Source organism: Fukomys damarensis, unplaced genomic scaffold (genome assembly GCF_012274545.1).
Source record: "Fukomys damarensis isolate Sample0158 unplaced genomic scaffold, DMR_v1.0_HiC HiC_scaffold_30, whole genome shotgun sequence".
Lineage (NCBI taxonomy): Eukaryota > Metazoa > Chordata > Mammalia > Rodentia > Bathyergidae > Fukomys > Fukomys damarensis.
Window position 1 is genome coordinate 35,257,254 of NW_022900942.1, and position 21,113 is coordinate 35,278,366.

The following is a 21,113-nucleotide window of genomic DNA, read 5'->3' on the forward strand; positions in this document are numbered from 1 at the left end:
CAAAAACCGAAAACCTTCACACTAAAGTCAGGAACAAGACAAGTATGTCCACTATCACTACTCCTGCTCAACATGGCTTTGCAAACATTAGCCACAGCAATTAGACAAGAGAAAGAAATTGAAGCAATAAAGATAGGAAAGGAAGAAGTCAAACTGCCATTATTTGCTGACAATATGGTACTCTACATAGAAGACCCAAAAAACCCCACCAAAAGACTTCTAGACTTGACAGATTCAGTAAAGTAGCTGGATATAAGGCAAACACTCAAAGCTCAGTGGCCTTCTTGTACACAAATAACAGACTCACTGAGAAGGAAATTAGGGAAACAATCCCTTTCACAATAGCATCCCCCAAAAGTAAATATTTAGGAACTAATTTAACAAAGGAAACAAAAGACTTCCATATTGATAACTACAATACTCTGAAAAAAGATTGAAGAGGGTATAAGAAAATGGAAAGACATCCCTTGTTCCTGGATAGGAAGGCTCAATATAGTAAAACTAGTCATACTTCCAAAACTGCTATGCAGATTTAATGCAATCCCTATTGAAATCCCAACAGTATATTTCACAGAACTAGAGAAAACAATCCAAAAATTAATTTGGAATGAGAAGAGACCTAGATTAGCAAAATCCATTCTAGGCACCAGAGACATGGCAGGGGTATCACAGTCCCCAATTTAAAAAAGTAATGCAAAGCCACTGTGATAAAAACAGCATGGTACTGGCAAAGAGGTAGACCTGAGGATAAGTGGAACAGACTAGGAGATGCAGAAACAACTCTTCACATACTCAGCTACCTCATCTTTGATAAAGGAGCCAATTATCCTCACTGGAGGAAAGATAGCCCCTTTAATAAATGGTGTTGGTAAAACTGGATTTTAACTTGTCAAAGATTAAAACTAGACCTGTATCTTTCACCATGCACTAAACCGAAATCCAAGTGGATTAAAGATATAAATGTTAAAACAGAAACACTAAACTTGTCAGAAGCTAAGTTAAGTAGAACTCTCGAAGATACTGGCAAAGGAAAAGACTTTATGGACAAATCCTCAGTAGCATGGGAACTAGAACAAAGAATCAGCAATTGGTATCTCATCTTTTTAAAAAGTTTCTGCACTGCCAGAGAAATAACAAGCAGAGAAAATCACAATGTGGGAAGAAGTTTTTACCAGCTGTTCCTCAGACAAAGGTCTACTATCTAGAATATATAAAAAACTCAAAAAAAATCAGATACCCCAAGTATAAAGACCCAATTCAGAAATGGGCATCTGAATTGAAAAGACATTTCTCAGACAAAGAAGTAAAAGAAGCAAATAAACATGAAAAATGTTTTCTTTATCTTTCTTAATCAGTCTTGGTTTGAAATCCACTTTGTCTGCACGTAGAATAGCTACTCCTGCTTTTTTCCAGGTTCCTGTCACATGGAATATTGTTTTCCATTTTTGACTTTCAGTCTATGAATTTGTTTTCAAATTAAATGTTTCTTGTGTGCAGCATACTGTTGAATCTTGCTTCTTGATCCACTCTGCCAGTCTGTTTCTTTTGATTGGTGAATTGAGACCATTAACATTGATGGTTATAACTGATATGTGTTGTCTTATCATTGTCACGTTATTTTCCTATTGTTGGCCTCCTTCTTTCCTTTTCTATTTAATTTCTTGTCTTACTTGGTGGGTTCATTCTTTTGGAGCTCATGGTGTTGTAATCCTTGTTATCTCTTTCTAGAATATCTTCAGAACACTTTGGAGTGCTGGTTTGGTGGTCATGAATTTCTTCACATGTTCTTTATCATGGAAGTATCTTATTTCTCTATCAATTCTGAAAGATAGTTTTGCAGGGTACATCAATCTGGGTTGGAAATTGTTTTTCTTTGGTGTTTGAAATACTTCACTCTAAGTTCTCCTTGACTTGAGAGTTTGTATTGAAAAGTCCACTGTGATTCTGATAGGCTTTCTTTTATAGGTGATTTGTTTCTTTTCTCTAACAGCTTTTAATATTCTGTTCCTGTATTGAATTTCTGGAATCTTGACTATTATATGGCTTGGGGAATTTTTTTTCTTTTTTTTGTACTGGGATCAAACCTGGGATCTTACACTTGCATGGCAGGCAGCAGCACCACTGATCTAAATCCTTGGCCTGATATTTTTTTTTATCATGGCTAATTGGAGTCCTATATGACTCTCTTATCTGTATATCAAATTCTTTTTTCCCTGTTTGAGAAATTTTCTGCCATTGCTTCTTTTTTTATGTAAAACACATTTATCAGTTATTTCCATTATAATTCTGAATTTTATTCCTCTTTATTGGTTATTTCTAGAATTAGAATGTACTCCTGTGGTAATCTCACAGATGTCACACTGTTGAGTTAATAGCTGCAAGAGCCAGTATTCGTTGAGTTTTTTCTGCCATTACTTCTGAGAACAAGGGGTTTTTTTATGTCATTTGCACTATCTCCTGCTTTTTCATTGACTCCAATTAATCTTATGTTATTCTTCTTTGTATCATTTAGCAGCTGCTGTATTGATTTCTCATAGTCCCATGCTATTTTTAAGAAATTTCTTTTCATGATCCCTAGCCACAATCCTGTCTTCTATATTTGATATTCTGTCTTCACGTTGGCTCACTCTGCTTTGTATGCTTTCTTTTTTGGTACCAGGGATTGAACTTGGGACCTTTTGCTTATGAGGCAAGTAGGAACACCACTGAGCTAAATCCCCAGCCCTGCTGTGTATTATTTTAATATATTTTTTAATCTCTTGGATTTTTTAATCTGTTTCATGGATTTTATTTCTTTCCTATGCTGAGCATTCATGATTTCTATCATGTTCCTGAACTCCTCTATTTTTTTTCTATTTAAAAAACAATCTGTATCTGCTCTAGAGTCATTAAGCATGTCTTTCATCCTGATCACCATCACTGTAGTTATCTGGAAAATTATTTCTCCTTTGATTTTTTTCTAGAGCCTCATTCATCTGCTTTGTTACTTTTGCTGTTACCACTTCAGAGAGCTCAAGTGGGTGGCTTTTGGGATCACTCTGTGACTTCAATATCACTGCTGTTCTGGTTCTGAGCTATATCACTAAAGATTATTCACATGAATATACCTCTGGAATCTATGCATATCTTTTATTCAAAATTTACATAATTATTGTCATATTAAACATTGTGCCCAATTCAATTAAACTTCACTCTATGTCTTTTACTATTTCTTAGCTTCTCCATTTGGGCTTTCTTGTCACTTTTTCCTCTCCTTTGTAGTTTCTCAAGACTTGCCTTACACCCCATTTTATCTTGCCTGATGATGCCAAGCCCTTCTTTATTTCCTGTCAGGAGAAATTTTACATAATTTTGGGGAAAAATTATTTGATTAGGCATAATTCTCCTGTCTATAGGGCAGCTATGGCAGGTCAAGACATAACTCCATCTTGGTCCTGGGTCACAGCTAAGACAATGGTCCAGTGATGCTGTGGTGCTCCAGGACAAGATTACACCAGTTGAAGACATCCTGGGAGGCACAAAATCCTCATCTGCATAGCTCCTCATTGTTCTAGGATTTTTCCTTGCTGCTGCTACTGCTGCCCTCCAAGTGCCCTTTTGCATCTGTAACTCTCCTGATGTCCTGAACTCTCTGCCCTGAGTGACCTTTTACATTTGCTACTCTGATGTACCAAACTCTTTGCCCTGAGTCATCTGTACATTTTTTTCTCCAGAGTAAAGGTGTGGCAAGCTCAGGGGCTTTCATCTTTGCTGCCCAGAGCAGCATTGATCAGGCCCAAAGCTAAGCTTCTTCTCAAAGTCTCATTTTTTCTATCTTTCCTATATAATTTAATTTGCCTTGCATTATCATGATTCACAGGAGACTAGGACTTACTGCAGAGTTTCTAGTAATTCCCCCTTTCCCTGTTCCCCACAATTTCCTGTCATTTTGGAAGCATACAAGAATTTAGTAAGTGTTTGGTGTGCCTTTCACCCTTCTGCTGTGATGCTCGGTGCCCTGTCTTGTCTTTGACTGGATCACAGCCCCTCAGTCATGAGCTTCTTGCATATTTCCCGGTACCTAGCCCACTATTCTACATATAACATGTACTGGGAAATAAAGCTTTTAAAAGAAAACAATCAAACCACATGAACTTAGTGCTTGGTTAGTACTTCCCTGGTAAACCTCTGAGTGCTGCCAAATGTGGAGCAGCTCTTGGCAAAACAGAAGCTAGCAAACACCTGTTCTTCTCTTGATAGGTGCTACAACAAATTTTTTTCAGGTCACTCAAATATTTGGAAAATCTGTGAGCCAGAACTCCCACCCTATGTGCTGATCACCCCTAATCCCATGCTTAGAGAGTGGCTTCCACAGGATAGGTCCACAAGATGCTTGGCTTAAAGGAGCCTCTCACATAGGGGGCCCTTGAAGAAATTGACCTGAACATAAAACAAAAAGAAAACTTGGAGGTGGGGGATATTAGGTTTTATTGAAAGGCTCATTCATGGGAGCAAAGTCACCCCTCCCAGGTTAGGGTGCAGCAAGAGCCAAACATTTAGACTCTTTCTTGGCAGCCACTAAAATATAGAAAACTGGGTTCTCACATTATTTGCCAGCAAAAGGGGGAAAAGGTTTCCCATGCATCTTTTTAGAAAGTTCTAGAATATTTCACCAGCTGAGGCATTGAGTACCAAAAGGACAGGAACTGGACTCAACATTGGACTCAGGTCTCTGGAGAGAACAAGGTCACAGATCCAGCTTTAGTGAGAGTTTGCTAAGAATTTTCATGCTCTTAAAATTGATTCCCCAAGGTATAGTCTGGTTGCCTTTTTTCCTTTTGCAACTTTATTCAGATGTAATAACATAATAAATAAGACACATCTAAAGTGTACAATTTGGTATATTTTGGCATATGTATACAGCTATAAAATCAGCATCTTGGTATCTTGGTGAAGTTGTGACATTTTCCATCACTCCTAAAGTTTCCTAATACACCCTGGTAATTCTTTCCTACTGACCTCATCTCCAGGCAACCACTGGTTTGTTTATCACTATAGGGTTTGTGTGTGTGTGTGTGTGTTTTCTGGAATTTTACATAAATAGAATTATATGGTGATAATGAAATATAGTGTATTAGTCAGCACACCCACCTCTGGGACAAAATACTTGACACTCACAATTTAAAGAAAGAGAAGTTTATTTTGGCTTAAGTTTCAGAGGTTCCTGTTCATAGTTGGCTGTCAGAAACATTATGGCAGCAGGCCATGGTGGAACACAGCTGCTTAGTTCATAGTAGCTGGGAAGCAAAGCAGAGGGAGAAAGTGCCAAGGAGAGATACACCCTTGACCCACCACTTCCCACTGGCCTCCTAGCAGCACATTTTGCTATGAATATCAATGGATTTATCCACTGATGAATGTGTCACCCTCATGATACAATCATTTTTCCAGGAGTCTCAATCTAGTAGAGTTGACAATTAAAATTAACTGCCACAGGGCCAGCGATTTAGCTCAGTAGTGCCACCACCTGCCTCACAAGCTCGAGATCCTGAGTTCAATGTCCGGTACAAAAAAAAAAAAAAAGTAACTGCCACATGTAGTAGATGTCTTTTATGGCTTGGTATCTTTCACTTCAGCATCAAAATTTTGAGATTCACCAACATTGCTGTACATGTCAATAGTTCATCCATTCCTTTCATTGCTGAGTAGAATTCCAGTATACATTTATACCATAGTTTCTTTGTCCATTCACTTATTGATGGACATTTAGTTGTTTCCAATTTGGAACTATTACCAAAAGGCTGCAATAAACATCTTCATGCAAGTGTTTGTGTGAACATATGTTTTTCATTTCTCTGGAATAAATACATAGGAGTGGAATGACTGGGTCATATTCACAGGTGTTTTTTTTTTTAACTATTCCCATAGGAGCCCAACAGTTTTTGTTTAGACTGAGGAAGGAATGTAGGCACCATGTTCCAATTCCCATTTTAAACATAGCAACAGCTCCAAAAGTCTCCTCACAATCCTCTGTCAGCTTTCTCTTGAAGAAACATTTCCATGGTTAAGAAAAAAAAGTTTGAAAATCCAACTCTGCTTTTAGCTCTCCCCTACACCTATCACTTTAGAAAGAAAACCAAGATTGCCATAAGCTCAAAGCAAGGTTAATTGGTTATATCCTGAGTCTGTGCTTTTTCAGGCTGGAATTCAAGACCAGTGACCATGACCTCTTCAAGTTCATCATTTCCACATTTTTGGGGAAGGTGGAAGCTACAGGAGTAATCAAGCTGTCATCAGATAAAATCATAACCCAAGTATGTGAACATTTCCTTTAGAAGCTTATGAAGTAAGATATAGCAGACAATAAAAGATCAAAACATATAATAGATAATGTGAAATAGGGAAAAGAGGTCTGAAGAGGAAGTGAGAGGAGTTGGGAAAAGGAAAGAAGGGGGAGGAATAAATATGAAAAAAGGAAAAAAATGGAAACAAATTCTTTGTAAATAGGGAGAGGTGGAGGGGTTGAAAGGAGGGCAGGAGAATGGGGGAAAGATAAGAACCAAGATATATCATGTGCAGGTACAAAATCCCAATGATGAATGTCACCACATTGTATACCTAAAATGTACCAATAAACTTAATGAAAAAAAAAAAAGCCAAGGGGTCAGGAGAGCACTGCCCAGGTGCTTCCCATAGGTACACAGTGGTTCACCATGGGGTCTCCGTTTTGTCTCCTGAGGACCAGGTATATTCCATCTCCAATCGACAGATGTGGGAACTAAGACACAGAATGGAAAATGTTCAGACTCAGACAATGTGAGGAGGAGGTGGTTATGTGTGGGAATGTGCTCAGGTCTGTGGGTTGAAGACCAGACTTTCGGATGTGCTATTACCAGGAAAATGTGGCCTCTACCTCCTCTGCCAAATCTTCTTTAGCTTCAGGGATTCCTCTTCCCACAAAATGTAAAAAACAATGTAGGGACTTTTCACTTGATTTCTTATGATATTATCCGAGACAAAAGCTGGCAGAAATTTTTGTTGTTATTTCAAAGAGAATTGAAAACAACCAGAGCCAATCCACTGCTGATGTGAAGAATTTGTTGGTTATGGACCTCTTAAGACATAACTAAATTTTTTTTCCTAAATCACACTAAAAGAATATGGAATGATAAAGGTAGATACTGCCATAGCAACAGTTCATGCCGCTGGGCTAGTCCTTGAATTTGCCACACTCCAACATATCTGAATTGAATAAACTGCTACATTATAATTTTCCTTTCAGCCAATAATGCCACCCAAAAATGTGCTACCCTGGGCAGACCACCCCTATACTCCCCTTCCTCTCCCAGCTTTGCCACCAAGGGTAGAACATCAGGCCAGTTTGTGTGGAAGAGGAAACTAGCCTGTCCTTGGCTTATGGACACCAGTTTACTCAATGAACATTTCATTCTGATATCTTTTTTCTGAATACTCTGTGCCAGGCAAGTGCTAGAAATGTTAAAAAATAAAAAAGTCACTTTGCCCTGGTCTCTGCTCTCAAAGGGTTTATAGCTGAGGCAAGAGGAGGAGGGGAAGGCACATATAGCCTTGAAGGTTCAACTTGATCTTGAGAGCAAAGAGAGGCTGTGGCTTGTTGTGTGTTCATCATGCCTGAGACAGTCTAGTCTTATTTTTAACACAGTTGAGCACAACCTGGGAGGCAGAGAGAATAGTGAAAATCCAGTTTTCAGAAGCAGCCTCTAGCGAAACAAGCCTGAAAGAGGTTAAGTGTAAGAGAGGCACATGCAAAACTATGTGAGATCCATGAGGGTAGCATGGTTAATTCTAATTTAATGACTCAGATGAGGTTCTGGAAGGAGACGGACCTTGAAGTTATGTGATTTGGGTGGGCATGGAGGAGGAAAGGAAGCTTGGAGGACTGGAAATGGAAGGCCCGCTGTGCAAAAAAAAGAGTCTGTTGGAGAGGCCCATGGTGGGTGGGGGAGAGGATCAGGGCAGGACCGCATGGCACAACGCATGGCATGCTGAGTAACCTGGCATGCTGAGACCCTGAAAGGAATGCTCGAAGATGAGCCTCGTTCATGCCCCTCCAGTAGGGATCTGGTGCTTGGCCAGGTTCCCCAGAAAACACCACTGTATTACCTACCTGTGGGGATTCTGGAAAGCTGATCCTTACCCCTCCCCATACTCAGGCCCTTCCTCTTGTCATGAGAGAGGAACAGAGCACTAAGGGCCACTAAACTAATGCTTTTCCATCTCCATCCTCTTTATTTTCAGAGACCAGACTACAGTGTGCAAGAATGGGCAATAGTGAATATTTGTTGAATGAATAAATGAATGTATGAGTGGGGAAATATAAAATTGAAACCTTCATTAAGCCGTGTGTGTGTGTGTGTGTGTGTGTGTGTGTGTAGAAGAAACGAGGTGCAATTTCATCATCAGCTTGGAGTAGTGGGCCTGGGAGTGTCTTTGAGGAAGAGGAAGGGTGGGATCTGAGTGAGCAGCAAGTTAAGTCTTGTTACCAGCAGCTCCACCTCCATCATTGCTTTTCACTCACTCTCTACCTCCAGTCTGCACCCACCACATGCAGAACCAAAGCCTGGACTCCCCAACAATGGAAAAATCTCCATCCCTGCCCTGGTACTAGGTCCATATTCCAAGGCTTCGAGGGCTCCTTGAAGTTTTCTAGGTCTCCCCAGCTACTGGTTTTCTCCTAAGATCCAATTTCTGCTGAGTTTTGTGAAACCTGCCAGCTAAAGCCTCAGCACTTTCAAGCCATGCCAGATCTTTCCGCTCTCCCTTCACTCTTCAGTCCTTCCTCAGTTCTGTCCTTAAATGCTCACTCTCCTAAGAGCAGCCTAGGGAGAGGGAACAGCACTGGTTCTTCCTGCAGCTTCCTCCTAATCTCTCAGTCCCTCTTCATAACCCCATGAGGCAGTGCATATGTTCTTGTGCAATCTGGCATGATGTGAGGGAAGCCAGACTCTTTTTCTCAATTATCCAGAGCTTCATCTGTAAATGGGATTAGTAATCACTTATCTCACAGGACTAGAAAAACCAAATGGAAATGTACTATTGATATAGGGGAGATAGATGTAACTCCCAAACCTACTAGATATCTGAAATTCATGTTCACATTTTCTAAAATCGAAGAATGAATTCTAGGAACAACGGAGGTTGAGAATAGGAAAAATTTATTGAGGGAAAGAAATCTTTGGTCTAAGAGAGACAGAAGAGGGTACGGAAAGTGGGTTGCCTGCTCACACCACTTCTCAAAAATGTTTTATACAGCAAAGCTATGTAGTGAGGTGGGTACAAAGTGGGGCAAAACTATACGACCCAGTGGAAAATTACAGCATGGGCATGAGGTGGGGCAAAACCATGACCAACCAATAAGATTACAAGTACAGTTACCCAGATAATATTGATTAAATGGGGGTAAATGGGGAAGCAAGTCACATAGCAAGCTTACAAGGATTTTCAGTAAGGGTGGAGGTCAAGGATATTTCCTGGAAAGGCTGGGTAAACACTTTGGCCCCCTACCTAGGTGATTGATAACTATTTAGAATATTAATCACTGCTATTTATCCCCAGGGGAAGCACAAGGATGTGGTAGTTTCTCTCCTTTTACAATTCTGGACTTCATTGAACATGTCTTGATTATCCTTCCTGTTGGCTCCTCCTGGGCTGGCCTTGTCTAACTGCCTACAGGGTATCTAATTAACTTACCTATCTGCAATACTATAAGAGAAGTGGTTATCAATTCAATCCACAGAGCAGGTGAATAAAATCATCTAGCAGTTTCTCACTTTCTTTTGCTTTATATTAACTCAACTCTGACTCCCAATTTCTATTCCACATGCCCTAAAATGGAAAAAGTATTACTCCCAACTTTACAAACAAAACAAAACACTACAATTTTCTAATTTTATGAAACCCAATAGAACGGAATAGAATTAACAAAACCATATTCAACACAGATGTTGGGACTACCTGACAGGAAACTTTAAACAATTGTGATTCCTATATTAAAGGCTCTAATGAAAAATAGGGGCAATGTGTGAGATCAGCAGAAATGCAAAAACTATAGGAAAGAACCAAATAAAAAGGCTAGCAATGCAAATATAGCAACAGAAATAAAAGTATTTTAGTGAGTTCATTAATATAGTGACTTGATATAGCTGAAGATATAATTGGTGAATTCAAAAGATAGATCTATAGCCAGGCGTGGTGGCACACTCCTGTAATCCCAGCACTCAGGAGGCTGAGGCAGGAGGATCACTGTGAGTTCGAGACCAGCCTGGACTACATAGTGAGTTCCAGGTCAGTCTCAAACAAACAAACAAAAAAACAAAACAAAACAAAAGATAGATCTATAAAAATTATCCCAACCTAAACATCCAAGATCTGTGGAACAATACCAAATGCTCTAACATCACATATTCCAAGTCCAAGAAATAAATGAAAAGGATAATAGAAGAAATAGAAGCTGATAAATTTTCAAAATTAATGACATACACCAAACTACAAATCCAAATATCTCAGAAAACATCAGGATAAATACCAACAATGAAAAGGATACAAACTTAGGGGCATCATATTAAAATTGTTGAAAACAAAGCAAAAGGAGCATCTTGAAAGTATGTAAAAGAGAAAAACACTATGTATTAAGAAACAAAAATAAGTATTATGAGTTGAGTATGGTGCTGTAATCCCAGCATTCTGAAAAGTTGAGGCAAGAGGATTGCAAGTTCCAGTCCAGCCTGGGCCACTCAGGGACTTTGTGATACCTTGTCTCAAAATTTAAAAAATTAACAATAATAATAGTAATAGGGCTGGAGAGTAGTCCAATGTGAGGCACTCTGAATCCTCAGAACTACCAAGAAGGAAAGAAAGGAAGGAGGGAAGGAAGGAAGGAAGAAGGAAGGAAGGAAGAAAAAGAGGGAGGGAGGGAGAGAGAAAACAAGAAAGAAAAAGGAAGGGAGAGAAAGAACAAGGGAGAGAAAGACAAAAAGAATTTCAGCAGACTTCTTACTAGAAGTCAGAAGATAATGGAAAAACAAACTAAAAAAATCCTATCATTCCAAAACCTATATCTGATTAAATTATTTTTCAAAAATGAAGGAGCAACTGCTCATGGTGGCACATGCCTACTATCCCAGCCCTTGAGAGGTGGAGGCATAAGGATTGCAAGACTGAGCCCAGCCTGGTGTGGCAGCCTGGGCTACAGAGTAAAACCCTGACTCAAAAAAAAAAAAAGGAAAAAAAGAAAGAAAGAAAAAGAAAAATTCTTATTCAAGTGAACAAAAACTGAGAGAATTCATTGCTGATAGACTTATAGTACAAGAAATATTAAAAGAAGTTCTTTACGCACAGGAATAGTATACCAAACTGAAACTTTGATTTATATAAAGAAATATAGAGTTACAGAAATAAAATAAATGATAAAATTCTTTTTTAAAATCACAAAATTAAAAGGTAAATGTCTGAAATGAAAATAGTGTTCATCTACTTGGTATATAGCAGACTGGTACTCAAGTCAGCTTCCATTGCTCCTACCTGGCCCAGCTGCTAGAGTCCTGGGCCAGCAACCTAAGGGTGTGGACCACCCTGATTGTGAATAGCACCATCCAATGGGCTTGCAGCCTAAATAGATTGAAAGGAAAAGAAAGAGGAAGTCTGTTGTATTTTTAGAAGCTCCATTTTACCCAGGCAAGTGCATTTTTGCTTCTCTTACCTGGGGAAGGAAGGATATTTCAAGCTCCAAGGGACTTAAACTGGGTCAACAGTCCAGTGAAACTTGGTGATGTACTCAGTACCTCTAATCAGCTCACCTGGCACTATGCCTACACTCCTAAGCCAGTCATTGCCAGGGTGGGAGGGTGGGTAATTCTCCTTGGCCATGTCTATATAATGGGTCAACCTGGTTTCCAAGGGAAGAACCAGCCAACCAACAGAGCCTAGACATTGAAGAGGGGTGTTGTTACTAGAAGAAGGGGGGCTATACATCTGCACAAATGGATCCATCCTGAATGTTATGCACTGAACAATAGAGCTTCAAAACGCATGATAGAGCTGATATAACTGAAAGATAAACAAGTCCATAATTAGTTGGAAATCCTTCTACTTTGTTTTGTCTTGCTCTGCAGCCAGAATATAATTAATTTCCCTTATCCCCTTGAAAACTTAGGAGACCAGTAGTTCTTTGCCCTCAAGGAAGGGAAATTAGCTTTTCCTTTGCTAATTATTCTGATTTAGGATTTAATGGGCCATGGAGAATAGCTGTTAAAGAAAAAGAGGAAAAGAGTGCCTTTGAGAATAAATAGAGGACAGACAGGGATTGCACCCAGAATAAAAGAGGTCAAAGATGGAGTGGTCACAAGCCTGATTTGTGACCAAGTCATCAGCAACGTCATATACCACTCAGGGGCAGAATCAGGGTGGCAATGAGGACCATCTGATGGCAATGTGATGCTCTAGGGAAGTGGGTCACCACTTTGAGAGCTCTTTGGAGCATTCTGCATCCCAAGTGAGTGAGTGACTGCTAGACCAAAAGGGAATATGTGAACTATGGCAATTCGTACACTTAATTAAGTGATAAGAGAAGTGCAGGTCCATGTGAGACAGTGTAACATGGCTTTCAGCTCTGGCCAGGGTTATCTAAGCATGAATATCAGCCCCTGTGCCTTTCCTATTGTGTCTCTGGCCTGGACGGCCTTCCTAGCTTATCTTTGCCCACTCCAAGCCTCACAAAGCCCCCCAGCTTGGCCTTGGCAGCTCTTCTCCTTCTTTCAGCTTACTGTAGCAGGAACTTGCTGTCAAAATGGTGCCATGCATTCACTCTTTGATTGCTGAATACAGACAGAAAAAATATGTTTACAAAATAATCCAAAAGACTTAGCCAGACTGGAAACCAAGATTAGCATATTTGTTAATCTGAGTGGAGAGTAGCTGCAGCCTGCTGGGCCCCAGGTCTGAAGACAAGCAGTGGATACGAAAGACCAAGAAAGCTCCAGTCAAAACGGCAGACGGGACCAGAGAGAGGCCTCTAAAGGACCTAGCGTGGGCTCTCTTCTTCCCCATGACATTAAGTGACCAACCTCTAGAGTCCAGGACCCTGGATCTCCAAAGCTGTAGACTAAAGAGACAAAAACAAGATGTTGCTTTGTGACCAAGAACTGAGTCCAGAGGTCAGTTTTTTTTCTCTGCATCCAGATCTGCAGAATCCCCAAACAATTATTGGGCAAGACCTCTCTAGGGTCCAGTGGTCCAGTTCTGAATCAGGGACAACAGCAAAGCTGCTTGATATGGAAGAGTGGGGGAGGGAGGGAGAGGGAGAAAAAGGAGGGAGGGGAAGGAGGGAGGAAAGGAAACAAGAAAAGAAGGAAGAGAGGGAGGGAGGAAGGGAGGGAGAGAATAAATGTCTTCCCAAACTCAAATGAGACTGAAAATCAAGATCCCAAAACATATGCAGAAACCCAGTCCTTACAAAGACAGTTTACAGAACCAACACTCAAAACATCAATTCATTCCAGATAAAATTAATCTATAGAATAATTGACAAAGACTAAAATAAGTACACTTAAGGTGTTAAAGATATAAATAAAGGCATAAATAGTATAATCTATATGTTCTATAAACATAATGTGTGACATTAAATAAAACTATTTTGAAGCCCACTATAAACTTTATTTGATGTTCAAATAAACTTTGTACAACAAGGGCAATCAATCTCCTCTTGCCCTTGGATGAAAATTCTAGTAGTTCTGATCTTTATTTTTGTCTACTCATTCTTCATAAGAAGCCTTTGGTCACTAAAATTGCAAACACAATGTTTCTGGAATTGATTTAGATTTAAACCTTTGCTTTAAATAAGATCTGCTCCAGGCTGGAACCTTACAACCAGGCCAAGGAAGCCATGACTGCTGTCTTCTCTCCTTTCTTACAACTCCTCTGTCACATGACAATGACTTTACTCATGCTGTGTTAGAGGTGGAAATTGGAGGACAGAAGGAAATGAAAGGGAACAGCACAAGTTTTTTCTTGTCTGGACGGCATGACCACTTCTGTGCCTGGCATAGACAGCTGTTAATAGCCCAATATAGCTCTTGTGCTTGCCTAGTATACAGCAGGCCCTGGCTTCAAACTCCAGTACTGCCACAAAAAAAAGGTGTCTCACATATAGTTAGAATCACAGTAAGTCCTATCAGTGTGTTGGTTGAAATTCAGAATAAAGGTCTCACTCCCAATGATGAATGTAACTGTATTGTATACCTAAAATGTACCAATAAACTCAATAAAAGAAAAAAAAAAGAATAAAGGTCTCACTGTAACATCTGGTTAAAACAAGAAAATAGGAAATAAAAACTGCAAGCAATTTTAGATGATGGAAAATTAAAAAATATAACGTAGGGTTTTTATGTAAACTTCACCTCTTTTCTTCTAATGTTAAATTTTATATAACACAAATACTTTTATTATAAAAAGCAGGAAATTAATATTGATACAATATTTTATAGATTTATTTGCATATAACTAATTTTCCAAATAATGACTTTTTCCCACCCAAGATTTTATCTAGAATCCCACATTGTATTTACTCATCATGGCTTGTTAGGATGATTTTTTTTTTTTTTTTTTTTTTTTTTGCCATGAGAATCTTTTTTACAATTTGTTTGTATACATTTTGCATGTTTCTAACAAAAATAAACTTAACAAAGTTTATACCAAAGTATTTAATCTTTCTATTGTTGTTTTATGTAGTATTTTCTCTATTATGGTATCCTTTAACAGGTTATTATTATGGATGTGATAGCTACTTGATTTTATATGTTAATTTTATATTCAGATACCTTCCTGAATTATTATTATAATTATTATTATTTTATTTTATTTTATTTTTTTGGTACTGGGGATCAAACTTGGGTCCTCTTGGTTGCAAGTGAAATTTTTTGATTTAGCATCATCGTTGATTTCAAAGGTTTTCCAAGTACATATGCTTTGATTGATTGGTGTCTCTGTCCCCTTACATTCATGTGTGAAAGTCTTAAGTCCCAGAACCTCAGAATGTGACTATGTCTGGAGATAGGACCTGTAAAGAGGAGAATGAGGTAAAATGAGCCCATTGGGACAGGCATGGTTTAATCTGACTGGTGTCCTTCCCCTTTCCCAGTACTGAGGATTGAATAATATATTTTGTGTAACTCAGTGTCAAGCTTGACCTGAAATGGTTAATGAATCTGCTCTTTAATTCCAAGCTACAGTTTGACAAGACACAAAAAAACCCAACAAAACTGGAAGCCGATACAGGTACTGTCTCCATCTGACAAAAGCCATGCTGTATAGGAGCAGATCGAACACAGCACACAGGATAGGGCGATCCCGACATAGAGATAACAAACAACTACAAAGTACAGCATTTTTTCAATGTCAAGTTACTTGAAAATATCCACACATCTGCATTGATCACTGCATGGACCCTGATCAGAAATATTTGCTCTGACCCCTATATGTGATAGATGTTCCAGACTTCTCTTTCCAGTGCCCTATAAAGCTTCCTGCCTTTTCTTTGCTAGGGGCTGATGGCCTCTTGCTTGCTGTCAGTCCACCTCTGCCTAGGTGAATAAAGTCTGTACCTCTTTGTTTTCACTAGCCTGCTCAAGTAGTCTCATTCATTGGTTACACTCAATATACTAAAAATATGATAATTTTGACACTTAATCAATATTTTATATTCTTTTCTTCATATAAAGCCTTCAAACTCTGTATTTTATACTTACCAGAGATTTCAATGTGCTCCCGCTTCACTTCAAGTGCTCAGCAGCCCCATGTGGCTGGTGGTTACTGAATTGAGTAATGAAGGTTTGAAGAATGGTTATTATTTCCCCATGGAAAAATGAAATGCAAAGGCTCATAAAAAACTGCAGTGAGGAGGTTCCACTTGACCCAGCTATTCCCCTTCTTGGTATCTTTCAAAAAGAATTAAAAGCATTATACCATGTTTATAGCGGCACAGTTTGTAATAGCTAAATTTTGGAAACAGCCCAAATGCCCATCAATTGATGAATGGATAAAGAAGATGTGGGTTTTTAAAAAAGTACAATGGAGTACTACTCTGCCTTGAAGAAGGATGGGCTTGAGATATTTATAGCTAAATGGATGCGCCTTGTGACCATGCTCTTAAGTGAAATAAATCAAACATATATGTTTAAATACCACATTGTTTCTCTTGTGTGAGAAACTGGAAGTGGAAATAAGGACTAAAATGTACAATAGACATTTGCAAATGGGGATAAAATGTTCAAACGGGAAGGGAAACAAGGGAGGGGGAGGGAGAAAGGAAAGAAGGGACAAGAAAAAGAGAAAGTAGAAGGAAAAATGGAAGCAAAGATTTCATACATACAGAAAAAAGGAGAAAAAGGAAGCAAAGATATTGTTATAAAGAATCCACTTGTCAGCTACAACAACAACAATAGGGAGGGGGAGGGAGAAAGGAAAGAAGGGACAAGAAAAAGAGAAAGTAGAAGGAAAAATGGAAACAAAGATTTCATACATACAGAAAAAAGGGGAAAAAGGAAGCAAGATATTGTTATAAAGAATCCACTTGTCAGCAACAACAACAACAAAAAAAAACAGGCTCTTTGTTGTGAGAAAAAGAAAAGTTTATTCCAGTTAACAGGGACTAGAAATCAGAAGATTTTAGCAGCTAGCTGGGAAAGGCCGAGTTCACCACATCTGTGTAGGGATGGGCTGACAATGAGAGAGAGAGGCGCAGCTAGCTGGGAGCAGTTTCACCCACGGGTGGACGGGCTAGCAATTAACTGGGATAGGAATTAGGCTCATGCAGGTATTGAAGGGGCTAAGGAATCTGGGGTGACATATGTATGACTTAAGTGCCCAAGGCCAGTCTGGTCAGGTATGTATAAATTACTGGACTTTTTGGCACCAAGGGATTGTAAACCATGTTTTTTAGTTCATTTGCCTCATTTACTGGGAAGCTGCTGATATTTGTTAAAAGTAGCCTGTTTATTTTTCCTGTTGATTTAGGGCAGGCTTGACAGATATATCATATACTGATACAAATTCCCTAAGCTGAATGTTATCATTATATGTATCTAAAATGTACCAACAAATGGTGTTTCTTTGTTTTTTGAGACAGGATCTCACTGTGTAGTTAAGACTGACCTGGAACTCACTATGTAGCCCAAACTGGTCTCAAACTCACAGCAGTCCTCCTGCCTCAGCCTCCTGAGTGCTGGGATTACAAGTGTGTGCCACCACGCTTGGCTCCAACAAATGTTTTACTAAAACAAACAAACAAACAAACAAAACAAAAAACCTGCAGCGAATGTTTGAATTTTTTAAAAAATTGCTACAGTAAAAGACACATTAATAGCCCTCAAAATATTTCCCTTTGCTTCAAACACACTAATTCCATAGTTCTTGCTTTTTCTGCAATAGTCCTGGAAGTCCTCTTTTAGATCTCTACTTGTGGAGGTGCGGATTTAGCTCAGTGGTTCTGCTGTCTGCCTCACAAGTGCAAGGTCCCGAGTTTGATCCCCGGTACCAAAAGAAAAGAAAAGAAAAAATGTCTCTCTAACTGGGCTATTGTTGCTGCCTCGATGTCCAAAACGTTCAGAACGTTACCTTTCATGGTCATTTTGATTTTGGAGAAGAGCCAGAAGTCACATGGTACCATGTGTATAAGTGAGTAAGGTGGAGGAGACCACACACCGTAATATTTTTACAAGCTTGCCCTCCCACTGGATGGCACTTGGCAGCAGCATTCACTCAATTTTTGATCACACCTCATAAAGACACAAAGGAAGACTCCCAGAACTGGTTCCAAAAGTGGCAAGAAAGATGAGATAAGTGTGTTCAAAGCTAAAAGTCGTATTTTGAGGGGACTGATGACAATATATAATTTTTAAAAATTTGAACACACAACTTTTTTTTTTTAGGGGGTACTGGGGATCTAACTCAGGACCTTGCACTTGCAAGGCAGGCGGCAGAACCACTAAGCTAAATCCCCAGCCCTAACACAGATCTTTAAATCAGACCTTGTACTTACTGAGTGCCAAGACACTATAATAAACTATCTCTTTAATAAACTATCTTACTTAATCTGCATTATAGTGCTACGAAGTTGGTATGATTTTCCACATTTACATTTGAGGAAGCTAAAGCTTGGAGACATTATGGACCTTCCCAGGTAGTGCAATCAATGTAAGAATCACAAACTTCTTCACTTAATACTTTAGCCTAAACTACCTGTCCATAAGGCCCCCACTTATAACCTTGCCTTCCACCAAAGGTCAGGGAAGGGTTGCATGGCCCCAAAAAATCCAAAGTTAGGATGAAAGATAAGCCAGGGAGCCCATCAGATTCTAGGAGCCTGTGTGGGACAAAGATCTCAGTGAAAGGAGCTGCAGACAAGAAATCTATGAGTTACTCACTTTCAAATTGTCCTTACTCATCCAAATAGCTGTCTGTCATCTCTCTTCTTCCTCCCCTATTTTCAAATAAACTTTAAACTGCTTCTTTAGTTCTTTACTCACTGGGTTTAGGATGTCCTCTAGGTTTAGAATTGCAGGGAGCTAGCTGCATGTTCCAGCACAGCAGTGATTTGCTAGCTACCCTCGGACATTTCAGTGTAGCGAAGCCTTGTATGGGGTAAAACACTCCCCAAACCTTGCATTCCTATTTGCAGATGACAGTCGGTTTGAGATTTGCTTGGCCTGTAATATTTTTTAAAATATTATTAACTAATTATCACCACTTGCAAATTAAAATATGAATTTCTGAATTTTCTTGGAAGGAGAGAGAGTGCTTTGACAGAATTGGGGACTTAGGCATTGCCATCTATACCAAGGAGCCCCCAGGATAGACGGGCACAGCCTCTCCAGTTCGCCACAGTCCCCATCAGTCCTGTTTCACCAATTCATTGGGCATCTTGACCCTCATGGATGTCTGACCAAGGCTTTACAATCCACTCCCTCTTTGTATCCATGCATAAACCAAGACCCAAGAGGGAAAGCTATGTGGCTGGAGTCAGGCAGCTCGCCAAAGATAAAAATTCCAGGTACTGCACTATGTGAGGGACTGGATTCTCATTTCTCTCCCTGCTGCATATTTACTGTAGAGTAGGTTAAGAAAACTGTGACCTCAGACCTGTGTAAGAAAAATTAAGAGACTGGCTAATTAAAACATTCTCATCATCATCATGATTATCATCGTAAGAAATCATAGTTCATGTGTTACTTATGAAACACCCTTCCAAGCAGCAAAGCAAGAGAAAAGACACAAAGACCTGGCAAAGACAGCAAGCAGAGAAAGCATGTCCGAATGGGGATGTCTGATGACAGAAATTGATATGCTGTCAGACTTCCTAAAATATGTACCACACATACACTGAATGAACAATCGTCTAGGAATAAAAAATGAGTTTGATGTTTTGTCAAAATGGGTAAGAAGAAAAAGTCAATTAATTCAATGATCTCAAGACTGTCGGGTCCCAAGGAGGTGAGATTCTGGCCATTTTCAAGTCGCAAGCAATCCCCAAACTTTATCTTAGACCAGAAACTAACCTTTGATAAGTGCACAGCACTATTCTTGGTCTGAATTGCATACCGCACTTTCTCTCCTCTCTCTTTCTTGCTCTTCCCTCCTCCCCTATCTCCAGCCTGAATCAAACTCTTGACCCACAAGGATCTGGCAAACTCACGAACACTATGGCAGGAACTTTTAACAGTATTAAACCAGGAATTTCTTCAGCTCTAGAATTTGCTTAGTCTGGGGAAGGCCTTTTGGAACACTTAGGGAATCCCAGCATATCTTTGGGGTGAAGTTTCCCCATAATGGTGTTTGTGTTTGAGTTAGGTGATGCTAATACCAGGGAGGGAGGGACATGCCTAAGGTGACAGCAAGTCAGTGGGTGAACTCTTGGCTTTCCTCACCGGCACTCCAGTACATGTCACTATGTTTGGGTACGTCAGAGGGTGTTGAGTTATACTGCAGCCACATGTCCAAGCTGAGAGAAAATTCAGGTGTTATCAACACCAGTTTACGTTTCATTTCAGAGAAACTGCAGACCAAGGAAGAAAGACCTTCCCCAGGGATTATTAGTGAGGCAGGTGGTGGAACCACTGAGTTACATCCCTGGCCCCAGAAGGGATTATTAGTGGTTTCCAGGCAACACCAGGGCTAGGATTCAGATCCTTCCAAGGCAAGGGCCCAGGCCACTTGCCTTCACTGGGTTCCACCTTTTCCATATCCTTTTTGTTTGCTGGAACTTCAAGGTGAAAGCACTGATATCAGAGCCTCTAGATGGAAACAGAGAGAAGAGGCAACCAGGGTTGCAATTCTAGTTCAACCTTAAGCTGAAATGGGCTGCAGTTGGCCCCGGGCTTCATTTGTCTAACAATGTTGATTTCTCTGTGGCCAAAGAATCATGACTACTTTAAGTTCAAAGTCATGTACAAGGCAGTGCCATGTGTTGCCTGTACCTGGATTAGTCTTCTCAACTATTTGTTTCTGTCTGAGACACATAAGCTTATGTGGTTACTCACCAAATTCCAGGCTAGGGTAATCTTCATGTACCAGCTGTGCAGATGCTTGCACTGCTGACCTGCTCAGAAGTTTCTAAGTGTGTGTGTGCCTTTCACCCAGAATTATCCTGCAGAGTGGACAGGCTGACAGGCAGACAGCTTGAGGCTGACCCAAACTCCCTGCCAGAGTCCACAGTGGCCAGGTTGTGTGATCAAGTCTAGTCACATGACCTTTGTAGGCTGTATTATCCTTCTCTAGGCACTGGGGTTTTGTGATTCTTATAAAATGGCTACTGAGAGGACCAAGTGAGGAACCAATGGAGAAATGCTTGGAAATGAGTAAGGGCCGGGAAGCTGGGTACCCAGTGGCCCCTTGTTTATTTCACTGTTCTACCCACCATGAGATGATCTGTCCATGGGCAGAGATAAGACCTGTCATCTGCTGCCAAGAGATACCCTGCAAGTCAAAGGTTTGTTGTCATTTTCAAAATTTAGCAATGTGGACAAGGACTCTCCCACTGGAATCTGGACCCCTGGGCACTGGGGGAAGAAGGTTAAAGGTTCTGATCAGGACCCCTTGGTTGCCAG

General features: G+C 39.9%; 1 long non-coding RNA gene across 1 annotated transcript; it reads right to left on the bottom strand.

Annotated features, from left to right (window-relative positions):
- Positions 1-14,890: 14,890 nt before the first annotated feature.
- Positions 14,891-20,689, bottom strand: LOC104860484. The gene is made up of 3 exons (XR_779705.1): positions 20,547-20,689; positions 15,759-15,822; positions 14,891-15,070 (listed from the first exon to the last, which is right to left on the bottom strand). It is a non-coding gene; the product is annotated as an uncharacterized LOC104860484 (long non-coding RNA).
- Between the last annotated feature and the right edge of the window lie 424 nt (positions 20,690-21,113).